Source organism: Lithobates pipiens, unplaced genomic scaffold (genome assembly GCF_037356315.1).
Source record: "Lithobates pipiens isolate NorthernLeopardFrog02 unplaced genomic scaffold, aLitPip1_a1.2 Scaffold_41, whole genome shotgun sequence".
NCBI lineage: Eukaryota > Metazoa > Chordata > Amphibia > Anura > Ranidae > Lithobates > Lithobates pipiens.
In genome coordinates, this window is record NW_027507861.1 from 7,199,509 (window position 1) to 7,215,777 (window position 16,269).

Consider the following 16,269-nt stretch of genomic DNA (forward strand, 5'->3'; position numbering starts at 1 on the left):
TAACGCACTCAGGCCTATGTACCGTAGCACCCTATACCAAGTTACCAGTCCTTATAAGAACTTTTGTGGACCAAGCAGGTTGTGTGTTAGTGATTAGCAGACTGTACGTCAGTCCCTATACCAATGAAGGACTGCTGCAGTATAGGGCAGCGGTCAGCAGTAGTGCACGGCAACCCTATGTATTGTGGACCGATAGCGGTCCTTACAGAACAGCAGACTGTACTGCACTCAGGCCTATGTACCGTAGCACCCTATACCAAGTTACCAGTCCTTATAAAAACTTTTGTGGACCAAGCAGGTTGTGTGTTAGTGTTTAGCAGACTGTGCGTCAGTCCCTATACCGCTGAAGGACTGCTGCAGTATAGGGCAGCGGTCAGCAGTAGTGCACGGCAACCCTATGTATTGTGGACCGATAGCGGTCCTTACAGAACAGCAGACTGTAACGCACTCAGGCCTATGTACCGTAGCACCCTATACCAAGTTACCAGTCCTTATAAGAACTTTTGTGGACCAAGCAGGTTGTGTGTTAGTGATTAGCAGACTGTACGTCAGTCCCTATACCAATGAAGGACTGCTGCAGTATAGGGCAGCGGTCAGCAGTAGTGCACGGCAACCCTATGTATTGTGGACCGATAGCGGTCCTTACAGAACAGCAGACTGTAACGCACTCAGGCCTATGTACCGTAGCACCCTATACCAAGTTACCAGTCCTTATAAGAACTTTTGTGGACCAAGCAGGTTGTGTGTTAGTGATTAGCAGACTGTACGTCAGTCCCTATACCAATGAAGGACTGCTGCAGTATAGGGCAGCGGTCAGCAGTAGTGCACGGCAACCCTATGTATTGTGGACCGATAGCGGTCCTTACAGAACAGCAGACTGTAACGCACTCAGGCCTATGTACCGTAGCACCCTATACCAAGTTACCAGTCCTTATAAGAACTTTTGTGGACCAAGCAGGTTGTGTGTTAGTGATTAGCAGACTGTACGTCAGTCCCTATACCAATGAAGGACTGCTGCAGTATAGGGCAGCGGTCAGCAGTAGTGCACGGCAACCCTATGTATTGTGGACCGATAGCGGTCCTTACAGAACAGCAGACTGTAACGCACTCAGGCCTATGTACCGTAGCACCCTATACCAAGTTACCAGTCCTTATAAGAACTTTTGTGGACCAAGCAGGTTGTGTGTTAGTGATTAGCAGACTGTACGTCAGTCCCTATACCAATGAAGGACTGCTGCAGTATAGGGCAGCGGTCAGCAGTAGTGCACGGCAACCCTATGTATTGTGGACCGATAGCGGTCCTTACAGAACAGCAGACTGTAACGCACTCAGGCCTATGTACCGTAGCACCCTATACCAAGTTACCAGTCCTTATAAGAACTTTTGTGGACCAAGCAGGTTGTGTGTTAGTGATTAGCAGACTGTACGTCAGTCCCTATACCAATGAAGGACTGCTGCAGTATAGGGCAGCGGTCAGCAGTAGTGCACGGCAACCCTATGTATTGTGGACCGATAGCGGTCCTTACAGAACAGCAGACTGTACTGCACTCAGGCCTATGTACCGTAGCACCCTATACCAAGTTACCAGTCCTTATAAAAACTTTTGTGGACCAAGCAGGTTGTGTGTTAGTGTTTAGCAGACTGTGCGTCAGTCCCTATACCGCTGAAGGACTGCTGCAGTATAGGGCAGCGGTCAGCAGTAGTGCACGGCAACCCTATGTATTGTGGACCGATAGCGGTCCTTACAGAACAGCAGACTGTAACGCACTCAGGCCTATGTACCGTAGCACCCTATACCAAGTTACCAGTCCTTATAAGAACTTTTGTGGACCAAGCAGGTTGTGTGTTAGTGATTAGCAGACTGTACGTCAGTCCCTATACCAATGAAGGACTGCTGCAGTATAGGGCAGCGGTCAGCAGTAGTGCACGGCAACCCTATGTATTGTGGACCGATAGCGGTCCTTACAGAACAGCAGACTGTACCGCACTCAAGCCTATGTACCGTAGCACCCTATACCAAGTTACCAGTCCTTATAAGAACTTTTGTGGACCAAGCAGGTTGTGTGTTAGTGATTAGCAGACTGTACGTCAGTCCCTATACCAATGAAGGACTGCTGCAGTATAGGGCAGCGGTCAGCAGTAGTGCACGGCAACCCTATGTATTGTGGACCGATAGCGGTCCTTACAGAACAGCAGACTGTAACGCACTCAGGCCTATGTACCGTAGCACCCTATACCAAGTTACCAGTCCTTATAAGAACTTTTGTGGACCAAGCAGGTTGTGTGTTAGTGATTAGCAGACTGTACGTCAGTCCCTATACCAATGAAGGACTGCTGCAGTATAGGGCAGCGGTCAGCAGTAGTGCACGGCAACCCTATGTATTGTGGACCGATAGCGGTCCTTACAGAACAGCAGACTGTAACGCACTCAGGCCTATGTACCGTAGCACCCTATACCAAGTTACCAGTCCTTATAAGAACTTTTGTGGACCAAGCAGGTTGTGTGTTAGTGATTAGCAGACTGTACGTCAGTCCCTATACCAATGAAGGACTGCTGCAGTATAGGGCAGCGGTCAGCAGTAGTGCACGGCAACCCTATGTATTGTGGACCGATAGCGGTCCTTACAGAACAGCAGACTGTACTGCACTCAGGCCTATGTACCGTAGCACCCTATACCAAGTTACCAGTCCTTATAAGAACTTTTGTGGACCAAGCAGGTTGTGTGTTAGTGATTAGCAGACTGTACGTCAGTCCCTATACCAATGAAGGACTGCTGCAGTATAGGGCAGCGGTCAGCAGTAGTGCACGGCAACCCTATGTATTGTGGACCGATAGCGGTCCTTACAGAACAGCAGACTGTAACGCACTCAGGCCTATGTACCGTAGCACCCTATACCAAGTTACCAGTCCTTATAAGAACTTTTGTGGAACAAGCAGGTTGTGTGTTAGTGATTAGCAGACTGTACGTCAGTCCCTATACCGCTGAAGGACTGCTGCAGTATAGGTGAGCGGTCAGCAGTGGTGCACGTCAACCCTATCTATTGTGGACCGATAGTGGTCCTTACAGAACAGCAGACTGTACCGCACTCAAGCCTATGTACCGTAGCACCCTATACCAAGTTACCAGTCCTTATAAGAACTTTTGTGGACCAAGCAGGTTGTGTATTAGTGTTTAGCAGACTGTACGTCAGTCCCTATACCGCTGAAGGACTGCTGCAGTATAGGGCAGCGGTCAGCAGTAGTGCACGGCAACCCTATGTATTGTGGACCGATAGCGGTCCTTACAGAACAGCAGACTGTAACGCACTCAGGCCTATGTACCGTAGCACCCTATACCAAGTTACCAGTCCTTATAAGAACTTTTGTGGACCAAGCAGGTTGTGTGTTAGTGATTAGCAGACTGTACGTCAGTCCCTATACCAATGAAGGACTGCTGCAGTATAGGGCAGCGGTCAGCAGTAGTGCACGGCAACCCTATGTATTGTGGACCGATAGCGGTCCTTACAGAACAGCAGACTGTAACGCACTCAGGCCTATGTACCGTAGCACCCTATACCAAGTTACCAGTCCTTATAAGAACTTTTGTGGACCAAGCAGGTTGTGTGTTAGTGATTAGCAGACTGTACGTCAGTCCCTATACCAATGAAGGACTGCTGCAGTATAGGGCAGCGGTCAGCAGTAGTGCACGGCAACCCTATGTATTGTGGACCGATAGCGGTCCTTACAGAACAGCAGACTGTACTGCACTCAGGCCTATGTACCGTAGCACCCTATACCAAGTTACCAGTCCTTATAAGAACTTTTGTGGACCAAGCAGGTTGTGTATTAGTGTTTAGCAGACTGTGCGTCAGTCCCTATACCGCTGAAGGACTGCTGCAGTATAGGGCAGCGGTCAGCAGTAGTGCACGGCAACCCTATGTATTGTGGACCGATAGCGGTCCTTACAGAACAGCAGACTGTACCGCACTCAAGCCTATGTACCGTAGCACCCTAGACAGACCAAGTTACCAGTCCTGATAAAGAGCTTTGTGGAACAAGTGAGTTGTGAATGATTAGCAGACTGCAGCAGAAGGGCAGCAGTCAAGTATAATATTCTTTCTATATTTGGAAGAAAGAATATTATACGTGTACAAGCCTATTACCGTACCACTGATACCAGTCCTGAAAAGAACCTTTGTGGAACTAATAGTAACAGCAAGTCTTTAAAATTATCCTCACTGCCTGACACACTGCTTCCTGCCTGTCCCTATACAAATTGGCAAAAAAGAGTAGGCTGGAACGATTAGCTGGAACAGCTCTTTTGTGGACCTGATAGTAACAGCTAATGATGATGATGATGATGATGATGAAGAAAGACTAATCTGGCTGAGCTGTCCCTAAAATAGCAGCATACAGCGCTCTGTCCCTTTATCTAAACTGACAAAAGAAACTCAGGCTGCTGACCTAACACCTATACCAGTCCTGAAAAGAACTTTTGTGTACCAAATAGCTAGCGTTTTCTCTGTCCCTACTCCACACAGGATCCTTTCCCTACAGTGACAGAAGAAAGAATGTAAAATGGCCACCGGATCGGGTGTATTTATAGGTTAGGGGGAATGTCCAAGTGTCCATGAGCTGTCATGTCTCAATTGGTTGTCCTGTAACACATGATAAACGTGTCACGAAAGGTTAAAGTTCTTGTATACATTAAACACGTAAGTCCGCCGGGGCGAACGACGGAAAAAGGCGTTCGAACCCGCGGACGGCGAAAGTCGGAAATTCGCCGCGAAACGACCGCCGGGCGAACCGTTCGGCCATCACTACCCATGACCACTCACCCCATGGATACATAATAAGTGTTCCAGAACAATGACCACTCACCCCATGACCACTCACCCCATGACCACTCACCCCATGACCACTCACCCCATGACCACTCACCCCATGACCACTCACCCCATGGATACATAATAAGTGCTACAGAACAATGACCACTCCCCCTATGGATACTCACCCCATGACCACTCACCCCATGACCACTCACCCCATGGATACATAATAAGTGTTCCAGAACAATGACCACTCACCCCATGACCACTCACCCCATGACCACTCACCCCATAACCACTCACCCCATAACCACTCACCCCATGACCACTCACCCCATGGATACATAATAAGTGCTACAGAACAATGACCACTCCCCCTATGGATACTCACCCCATGACCACTCACCCCATGACCACTCACCCCATGGATACATAATAAGTGTTCCAGAACAATGACCACTCACCCCATGACCACTCACCCCATGACCACTCACCCCATAACCACTCACCCCATAACCACTCACCCCATAACCACTCACCCCATGACCACTCACCCCATGGATACATAATAAGTGCTACAGAACAATGACCACTCCCCCTATGGATACTCACCCCATGACCACTCACCCCATGACCACTCACCCCATGACCACTCACCCCATGGATACATATTAAGTGTTCCAGAACAATGACCACTCACCCCATGACCACTCACCCCATGACCACTCACCCCATGGATACATTATAAGTGTTAAGAACAATGACCACTCACCCTATGACCACTCACCCCATGAACACTCACCCCATGACCACTCACCCCATGGATACATTATAAGTGTTAAGAACAATGACCACTCACCCCATGACCACTCACCCCATGGATACTCAAGAAGTGTTCCAGAACAATGACCACTAACCCCATGACCAGTCACCCCATGACCACTCACCCCATGACCACTCACTCCATGACCACTCACCCCATGACCACTCACCCCATGACCACTCACCCCATGACCACTCACCCCATGGATACTCACCCTATGGATACATAGTAAGTGTTACAGAACAATGACCACTCCCCCTATGGATACTCACCCCATCACCACTCACCCCATGACCACTCACCCCATGGATACTCAATAAGTGTTCCAGAACAATGACCACTCACCCCATGACCACTCACCCCATGGATACATAATAAGTGCTACAGAACAATGACCACTCCCCCTATGGATACTCACCCCATGACCACTCACCCCATGACCACTCACCCCATGGATACATAATAAGTGTTCCAGAACAATGACCACGCACCCCATGACCACTCACCCCATGACCACTCACCCCATAACCACTCACCCCATGACCACTCACCCCATAACCACTCACCCCATGACCACTCACCCCATGACCACTCACCCCATGACCACTCACCCCATGGATACATAATAAGTGTTCCAGAACAATGACCACTCCCCCTATGGATACTCACCCCATGACCACTCACCCCATGGATACATAATAAGTGTTCCAGAACAATGACCACTCACCCCATGACCACTCACCCCATGACCACTCACCCCATGACCACTCACCCTATGGATACATAATAAGTGTTACAGAACAATGACCACTCCCCCTATGGATACTCACCCCATGACCACTCACCCCATGGACACATAATAAGTGTTAAGAACAATGACCACTCACCCCATGACCACTCACCCCATGGATACTCAAGAAGTGTTCCAGAACAATGACCACTAACCCCATGACCACTCACCCCATGACCACTCACCCCATGGATACTCACCCTATGGATACATAATAAGTGTTACAGAACAATGACCACTCCCCCTATGGATACTCACCGCATGACCACTCACCCCATGGACACATAATAAGTGTTCCTGAACAATGACCACTCACCCCATGACCACTCACCCCATGGATACATATTAAGTGTTCCAGAACAATGACCACTCACCCCATGACCACTCACCCCATGGATACATATTAAGTGTTCCAGAACAATGACCACTCACCCTATGACCACTCACCCCATGACCACTCACCCCATGGATACATAATAAGTGTTAAGAACAATGACCACTCACCCCATGACCACTCACCCCATGACCACTCACCCCATGACCACTCACCCCATGGATACTCAAGAAGTGTTCCAGAACAATGACCACTAACCCTATGACCACTCACCCCATGACCACTCACCCCATGACCACTCACCCTATGACCACTCACCCCATGGATACATAATAAGTGTTACAGAACAATGACCACTCCCCCTATGGATACTCACCCCATCACCACTCACCCCATGACCACTCACCCCATGGATACATAATAAGTGTTCCAGAACAATGACCACTCACCCCATGACCACTCACCCCATGACCACTCACCCCGTAACCACTCACCCCATGACCACTCACCCCATGACCACTCACCCCATGACCACTCACCCCATGGATACATAATAAGTGCTACAGAACAATGACCACTCCCCCTATGGATGCTCACCCCATGACCACTCACCCCATCACCACTCACCCCATGACCACTCACCCCATGGATACATAATAAGTGTTCCAGAACAATGACCACTCACCCCATGACCACTCACCCCATGACCACTCACCCCATGGACACATAATAAGTGTTCCTGAACAATGACCACTCACCCCATGACCACTCACCCCATGACCACTCACCCCATGACCACTCACCCCATGACCACTCACCCCATGGATACATATTAAGTGTTCCAGAACAATGACCACTCACCCCATGGATACATATTAAGTGTTCCAGAACAATGACCACTCACCCCATGACCACTCACCCCATGACCACTCACCCCATGACCACTCACCCCATGGATACATAATAAGTGTTAAGAACAATGACCACTAACCCCATGACCACTCACCCCATGACCACTCACCCCATGACCACTCACCCTATGGATACATAATAAGTGTTACAGAACAATGACCACTCACCCCATGACCACTCACCCCATGGATACTCACCCTATGGATACATAATAAGTGTTACAGAACAATGACCACTCCCCCTATGGATACTCACCCCATCACCACTCACCCCATGACCACTCACCCCATGACCACTCACCCCATGACCACTCATCCCATGGATACTCAATAAGTGTTCCAGAACAATGACCACTCACCCCATGACCACTCACCCCATGGATACATATTAAGTGTTCCAGAACAATGACCACTCACCCCATGACCACTCACCCCATGGATACTCAATAAGTGTTCCAGAACAATGACCACTCACCCCATGACCACTCACCCCATGGATACTCAATAAGTGTTCCAGAACAATGACCACTCACCCCATGACCACTCACCCCATGGATACATAATAAGTGTTAAGAACAATGACCACTCACCCCATGACCACTCACCCCATGGATACTCAAGAAGTGTTCCAGAACAATGACCACTTACCCTATGACCACTCACCCCATGACCACTCACCCTATGACCACTCACCCCATGGATACATAATAAGTGTTAAGAACAATGACCACTAACCCCATGACCACTCACCCCATGACCACTCACCCCATGACCACTCACCCTATGGATACATAATAAGTGTTACAGAACAATGACCACTCACCCCATGACCACTCACCCCATGGATACTCACCCTATGGATACATAATAAGTGTTACAGAACAATGACTACTCCCCCTATGGATACTCACCCCATGACCACTCACCCCATGACCACTCACCCCATGGATACATAATAAGTGTTCCAGAACAATGACCACTCACCCCATGACCACTCACCCCATGACCACTCACCCCATGGACACATAATAAGTGTTCCTGAACAATGACCACTCACCCCATCACCACTCACCCCATGACCACTCACCCCATGGATACATAAGAAGTGTTCCAGAACAATGACCACTCACCCCATGACCACTCACCCCATGGCCACTCACCCCATGACCACTCACCCCATGACCACTCACCCCATGACCACTCACCCCATGACCACTCACCCTATGGATACATAATAAGTGTTACAGAACAATGACCACTCCCCCTATGGATACTCACCCCATGACCACTCACCCCATGACCACTCACCCCATGACCACTCACCCCATGGACACATAATAAGTGTTCCTGAACAATGACCACTCACCCCATGACCACTCACCCCATGACCACTCACCCCATGGATACATAAGAAGTGTTCCAGAACAATGACCACTCACCCTATGACCACTCACCCCATGGATACTCAATAAGTGTTCCAGAACAATGACCACTCACCCCATGACCACTCACCCCATGACCACTCACCCCATGGATACATAATAAGTGTTACAGAACAATGACCACTCCCCCCATGACCACTCCCCCCATGACCACTCCCCCCATGACCACTCCCCCCATGACCACTCACCCCATGACCACTCACCCCATGGATACTCAATAAGTGTTCCAGAACAATGACCACTCACCCCATGACCACTCACCCCATGACCACTCACCCCATGGATACTCAATAAGTGTTCCATAACAATGACCTCTCCCCCCATTTCTTTTACAGAGGTTGTGGGAAATAAGTGACGTCTGTCCAATCACAGACAATGAAAACCTTTTGGAAATGTTGTGTCTCCTTCCACTCTGGCCAAAACTAGACTGAGTTAGACTTTAAAGCCTCCTTGCACCTGGGGCCATCCAGCAGCAGTGCATCTCATCTGGGGTATTAGTGAATCTGAGTTGGGGGGGGGGGGGGCAGGTTCAGGATCCAGCCCCACTGCAGGCATCCAATTGAAGTTGTGGGCGTGGCTGGAGGGGGCCGTACAGAGGGGCACCATTGTTTAGGGCCCTTTATGTTCCCGGATGACAGTCTAGAATGCAGATCTTCTGGAAGCTGCACTCAGTGCTGGGACTGATGGGGGAGGGGTGGTGTGTTGAGAAGAGGGGGCTGGGCAGCGCTGGCGAGTTCACCACTCATTTCACTCATCACTGACAGGAATGACTGCAGTGTCACTCCTGTCAGAAGGCGCAGCGGCCAATAGCTGCTGCTGGAGGGAGGATTCAGATTTCCCCTCTCTCCAGCCTGCATGGGGCAAAAAAGAGCCAGCGATGAGACTGAGAACTGTCCTCAGTCTCATCTCCACACTTCTGAGGAAGGCCAACTGACTTGTCACATGACCGGAGAGAGGAAGGACAGCGGACTAGTCACATGACTGGAGAGAGGAAGGACAGCGGACTAGTCACATGACCAGAGAGAGGAAGGACAGTGCACTAGTCACATGACCGGAGAGAGGAAGGACAGCGGACTAGTCACATGACCGGAGAGAGGAAGGACAGCGGACTAGTCACATGACCAGAGAGAGGAAGGACAGTGCACTAGTCACATGACCGGAGAGAGGAAGGACAGCGGACTAGTCACATGACCGGAGAGAGGAAGGACAGTGCACTAGTCACATGACCGGAGAGAGGAAGGACAGCGGACTAGTCACATGACCGGAGAGAGGAAGGACAGTGCACTAGTCACATGACCGGAGAGAGGAAGGACAGCGGTCTAGTCACATGACCGGAGAGAGGAAGGACAGCGGTCTAGGCACATGACCGGAGAGAGGAAGGACAGCGGACTAGTCACATGACCGGAGAGAGGAAGGACAGCGGACTAGTCACATGACTGGAGAGAGGAAGGACAGCGGACTAGTCACATGACTGGAGAGAGGAAGGACAGCGGACTAGTCACATGACTGGAGAGAGGAAGGACAGCGGACTAGTCACATGACTGGAGAGAGGAAGGCCAACTGACTTGTCACATGACCGGAGAGAGGAAGGACAGCGGACTAGTCACATGACCGGAGAGAGGAAGGACAGCGGACTAGTCACATGACCGGAGAGAGGAAGGACAGCGGACTAGTCACATGACCGGAGAGAGGAAGGACAGCGGACTAGTCACATGACCGGAGAGAGGAAGGACAGCGGACTAGTCACATGACCGGAGAGAGAGGAAGGACAGCGGACTAGTCACATGACTGGAGAGAGGAAGGACAGCGGACTAGTCACATGACCGGAGAGAGGAAGGACAGCGGATTAGTCACATGACCGGAGAGAGGAAGGACAGCGGACTAGTCACATGACCGGAGAGAGGAAGGACAGCGGACTAGTCACATGACCGGAGAGAGGAAGGACAGCGGACTAGTCACATGACCGGAGAGAGGAAGGACAGCGGACTAGTCACATGACACCCCCTCAGGAGTATAAAGTCAGTCAAATCAGAAACACTCAGAACATAAGAATTCTAACATTTCTTTGTCGGGACAAAAAGGTGGAAATAAAGATTTGGTAAAATATCCATTCTACACTGAATGAGGGGATTTCTGTATGAAAGGGATCGTCAGCTCCATCTAGTGGCCATAATGTGTCATTTCCCTCTCTTACGGAGAGATCGATGAGATCAGTGTAAGATCGGTGTGGTCAGTGTGAGATCGGTGTGATCAGTGTGAGATCGGTGTGGTCAGTGTGAGATCGGTGTGATCAGTGTGAGATCGGTGTGGTCAGTGTGAGATCGGTGTGGTCAGTGTGATCAGTGTGAGATTGGTGTGATCAGTGTGAGATTGGTGTGATCAGTGTGAGATTGGTGTGGTCAGTGTGAGATCGGTGTGATCAGTGTGAGATCGATGTGGTCAGTCTGAGACTGGTGTGGTCAGTGTGAGATTGGTGTGGTCAGTGTGAGATCGGTGTGATCAGTGTGAGATTGGTGTGGTCAGTGTGAGATCGGTGTGGTCAGTGTGAGATCGGTGTGATCAGTGTGAGATTGGTGTGGTCAGTGTGAGATCGGTGTGATCAGTGTGAGATCGATGTGGTCAGTCTGAGACTGGTGTGGTCAGTGTGAGATCGGTGTGATCAGTGTGAGATTGGTGTGGTCAGTGTGAGATCGGTGTGATCAGTGTGAGATTGGTGTGGTCAGTGTGAGATCGGTGTGGTCAGTGTGAGATCGGTGTGATCAGTGTGAGATCGGTGTGGTCAGTGTGAGATCGGTGTGATCAGTGTGAGATCGATGTGGTCAGTCTGAGACTGGTGTGGTCAGTGTGAGATCGGTGTGATTAGTATGAGATCGGTGTGGTCAGTGTGAGATCTGTGTGGTCAGTGTGAGATCGGTGTGATCAGTGTGAGATTGGTGTGTTCAGTGTGAGATCGGCGTGGTCAGTCTGAGATCGGTGTGTTCAGTGTGAGATCGGTGTGATCAGTTGAGTTTGGTGTGGTCAGTGTGAGATCGGTATGATCAGTGTGAGATCGATGTGGTCAGTCTGAGACTGGTGTGGTCAGTGTGAGATTGGTGTGATCAGTGTGAGATCGGTGTGGTTAGTCTGAGACTGGTGTGGTCAGTCTGAAATTGGCGTGGTCAGTGTGAGATTGGCGTGGTCAGTCTGAGATCGGTGTGATCATTGTGAGATCGGCGTGGTCAGTCTGAGATCGGTGTGATCAGTGTGAGATCGGCGTGGTCAGTCTGAGATGAGTGTGATCAGTGTGAGATCGGTGTGATCAGTGTGAGATCGGTGTGATCAGTCTGAGATAGGTGTGGTCAGTGTGAGATCGGTGTGATCAGTGTGAGATCAGTGTGGTCAGTCTGAGATCGGTGTGATCAGTGTGAGATCGATGTGGTCAGTGTGAGATCGGTGTGGTCAGTGTGAGATCGGTGTGGTCAGTGTGAGATCGGTGTGGTCAGTGTGAGATTGGTGTGATCAGTGTGAGATCGGTGTGGTCAGTGTGAGATCGGTGTGGTCAGTGTGAGATCGGTGTGATCAGTGTGAGATGGGTGTGGTCAGTGTGAGATCAGTGTGATCAGTGTGAGATTGGTGTGGTCAGTGTGAGATCGGTGTGGTCAGTCTGGGATCGGTGTGATCAGATTCTGATTTAAGCAACAAATAAACCAAAACTGGAAGTGACAATATCCTCCATGTTTCCGGTTTCTTAAGCCTCATACACACGATAGGACTTTGTACAAACTTTCCCGTTGGATTTTTGTACAAAGGGCGTCGGCCGTGAACTTGTATTGCATACACACAGCAGGGCTTTTTCAGCCAACTTTCACCAAATCATGTGGTTTTTCTGCTCTTTACCGCCACCTTTGGTCAACTTCTGTATTGTTGTCTGATCTTTTGCATTGGTTCTGAGCATGGCCCGTTTGTACTTTGTACAAAAGTCCGATAGTTTTCTGTACACACAATCGGACTTTGCTCCATCGGACTTTTGTTGCCAGAAAGTTTGTCCGTTCGCACAGCCAACAAAAGTCCGATGAAAACCAAAAAAGTTTGTCCGATGGAGCGTACACACGGTCGGATGTTGCTCCAAAACAGATAATTTGCATGTTTGTTGTCAAAAAGTCCGACCGTGTGTACGGGCCTTTAGATCCCAGAGAGGAGTAAGGCCCGGTTCACACTGGGGGCGATGCGAGGCGACACCGACTTGCCGCGCCGCGACCTGCCGCGACCTCAGCGGCGACTTGCAAATGACTGGTCGCCCAGAAGTAGTACAGGAACCTTTTTTCTGAGTCGGAGCGACTCGAGTCGCTCCTCTCAGAACGGTTCCATTGTACAGAACGGGGGTGACTTGTCAGGTCGCGGCGAGGCAAGTTGTGTCGCCTCGCATCGCCCCCTGTGTGAACCGGCCCTTATGGGGAAGGACTTCTTCAGTGTTGCCACATGAAAAGATAGAATAAAATATTTACAAGACTGTGAGGGGTGTACTTACTTATGTGAGACAACGTAGAAGCCGACATTTCACACTGATTACAGACATTCCCGGATTATCTGTGAGGTTTTTGCTCAGTAAATGTGTTATAAAAGCTGCCGTGTTGTTCTCGGGGTAATTATCCCACATCTCACCCCCCCTCCCCCCCCCCCCCCGGTGTATCGTCTTACCCGTCTCTCCTAATCCTCCATCCTGGATGTGTAGATCTGACTGACTCCTCTACAGGAGACCAACCAGCTTTATAATCAGCTCAACGAGCCCAGTGCAAACTCCGAGAGGAGAATTCACCAATACTGCAGGGGCCCCGTGTGCTCAGAGGAGCCTCGTGTACTCAGAGGAGCCCCATGTGCTCAGAGGAGCCCCGTGTACTCAGAGGATCCCCATGTACTCAGAGGGGCCCCATGTACTCAGAGGATCCCCATGTACTCAGAGGAGCCCCATGTACTCAGAGGAGCCCCATGTACTCAGAGGATCCCCATGTACTCAGAGGGGCCCCATGTACTCAGAGGATCCCCATGTACTCAGAGGAGCCCCATGTACTCAGAGGAGCCCCATGTACTCAGAGGAGCCCCCTGTACTCAGAGGGGCCCCATGTACTCAGAGGATCCCCATGTACTCAGAGGAGCCCCATGTGCTCAGAGGATCCCCATGTACTCAGAGGGGCCCCATGTACTCAGAGGATCCCCATGTACTCAGAGGAGCCCCATGTACTCAGAGGATCCCCATGTACTCAGAGGATCCCCATGTACTCAGAGGAGCCCCATGTACTCAGAGGGGCCCCATGTACTCAGAGGATCCCCATGTACTCAGAGGATCCCCATGTACTCAGAGGATCCCCATGTACTCAGAGGGGCCCCATGTACTCAGAGGATCCCCATGTACTCAGAGGAGCCCCATGTGCTCAGAGGATCCCCATGTACTCAGAGGGGCCCCATGTACTCAGAGGATCCCCATGTACTCAGAGGAGCCCCATGTACTCAGAGGATCCCCATGTACTCAGAGGATCCCCATGTACTCAGAGGAGCCCCATGTACTCAGAGGGGCCCCATGTACTCAGAGGATCCCCATGTACTCAGAGGATCCCCATGTACTCAGAGGATCCCCATGTACTCAGAGGAGCCCCATGTACTCAGAGGATCCCCATGTACTCAGAGGATCCCCATGTACTCAGAGGATCCCCATGTACTCAGAGGAGCCCCATGTACTCAGAGGAGCCCCATGTACTCAGAGGGGCCCCGTGTACTCAGAGGAGCCCCATGTGCTCAGAGGATCCCCATGTGCTCAGAGGAGCCTCGTGTACTCAGAGGAGCCCCATGTACTCAGAGGATCCCCGTGTACTCTGAGGGGCCCCATGTACTCAGAGGGGCCCCATGTACTCAGAGGAGCCCCATGTTCTCAGAGGAGCCCCATGTACTCAGAGGAGCCCCATGTACTCAGAGGATCCCCATGTACTCAGAGGAGCCCCATGTACTCAGAGGAGCCCCGTGTACTCAGAGCAGCCCCATGTACTCAGAGGATCCCCATGTACTCAGAGGATCCCCGTGTACTCAGAGGGGCCCCGTGTACTCAGAGCAGCCCCATGTACTCAGAGGATCCCCATGTACTCAGAGGATCCCTGTGTACTCAGAGGATCCCCGTGTACTCAGAGGATCCCCGTGTACTCAGAGGATCCCCGTGTACTCAGAGGAGCCCCGTGTACTCAGAGGATCCCCGTGTACTCAGAGGATCCCCGTGTACTCAGAGGAGCCCCATGTACTCAGAGGATCCCCGTGTACTCAGAGGATCCCCATGTACTCAGAGGAGCCCCGTGTACTCAGAGGATCCCCATGTACTCAGAGGATCCCCGTGTACTCAGAGGATCCCCGTGTACTCAGAGGATCCCCGTGTACTCAGAGGATCCCATGTACTCAGAGGATCCCTGTGTACTCAGAGGATCCCCGTGTACTCAGAGGAGCCCCATGTACTCAGAGGGGCCCCATGTACTCAGAGGATCCCCATGTACTCAGAGGATCCCCATGTACTCAGAGGATCCCCATGTACTCAGAGGAGCCCCATGTACTCAGAGGATCCCCATGTACTCAGAGGATCCCCATGTACTCAGAGGATCCCCATGTACTCAGAGGAGCCCCATGTACTCAGAGGAGCCCCATGTACTCAGAGGGGCCCCGTGTACTCAGAGGAGCCCCATGTGCTCAGAGGATCCCCATGTGCTCAGAGGAGCCTCGTGTACTCAGAGGAGCCCCATGTACTCAGAGGATCCCCGTGTACTCTGAGGGGCCCCATGTACTCAGAGGGGCCCCATGTACTCAGAGGAGCCCCATGTTCTCAGAGGAGCCCCATGTACTCAGAGGAGCCCCATGTACTCAGAGGATCCCCATGTACTCAGAGGAGCCCCATGTACTCAGAGGATCCCCGTGTACTCAGAGGGGCCCCGTGTACTCAGAGCAGCCCCATGTACTCAGAGGATCCCCATGTACTCAGAGGATCCCTGTGTACTCAGAGGATCCCCGTGTACTCAGAGGATCCCCGTGTACTCAGAGGATCCCCGTGTACTCAGAGGAGCCCCGTGTACTCAGAGGATCCCCGTGTACTCAGAGGATCCCCGTGTACTCAGAGGAGCCCCATGTACTCAGAGGATCCCCGTGTACTCAGA

At 51.0% G+C, this 16,269-nt stretch overlaps 1 protein-coding gene across 1 annotated transcript in view; it reads right to left on the minus strand.

Annotated features, from left to right (window-relative positions):
* The window catches only part of LOC143956726 (olfactory receptor 51G2-like), a 28,874-nt gene extending 15,051 nt beyond the window's left edge, over nt 1-13,823 (minus strand). The window contains exon 1 of the mRNA XM_077466917.1: nt 13,787-13,823. The gene's annotated coding sequence lies outside the window, so the exon portion shown is untranslated. The remainder of the gene's footprint in view (nt 1-13,786) is intronic.
* Nucleotides 13,824-16,269: the final 2,446 nt, after the last annotated feature.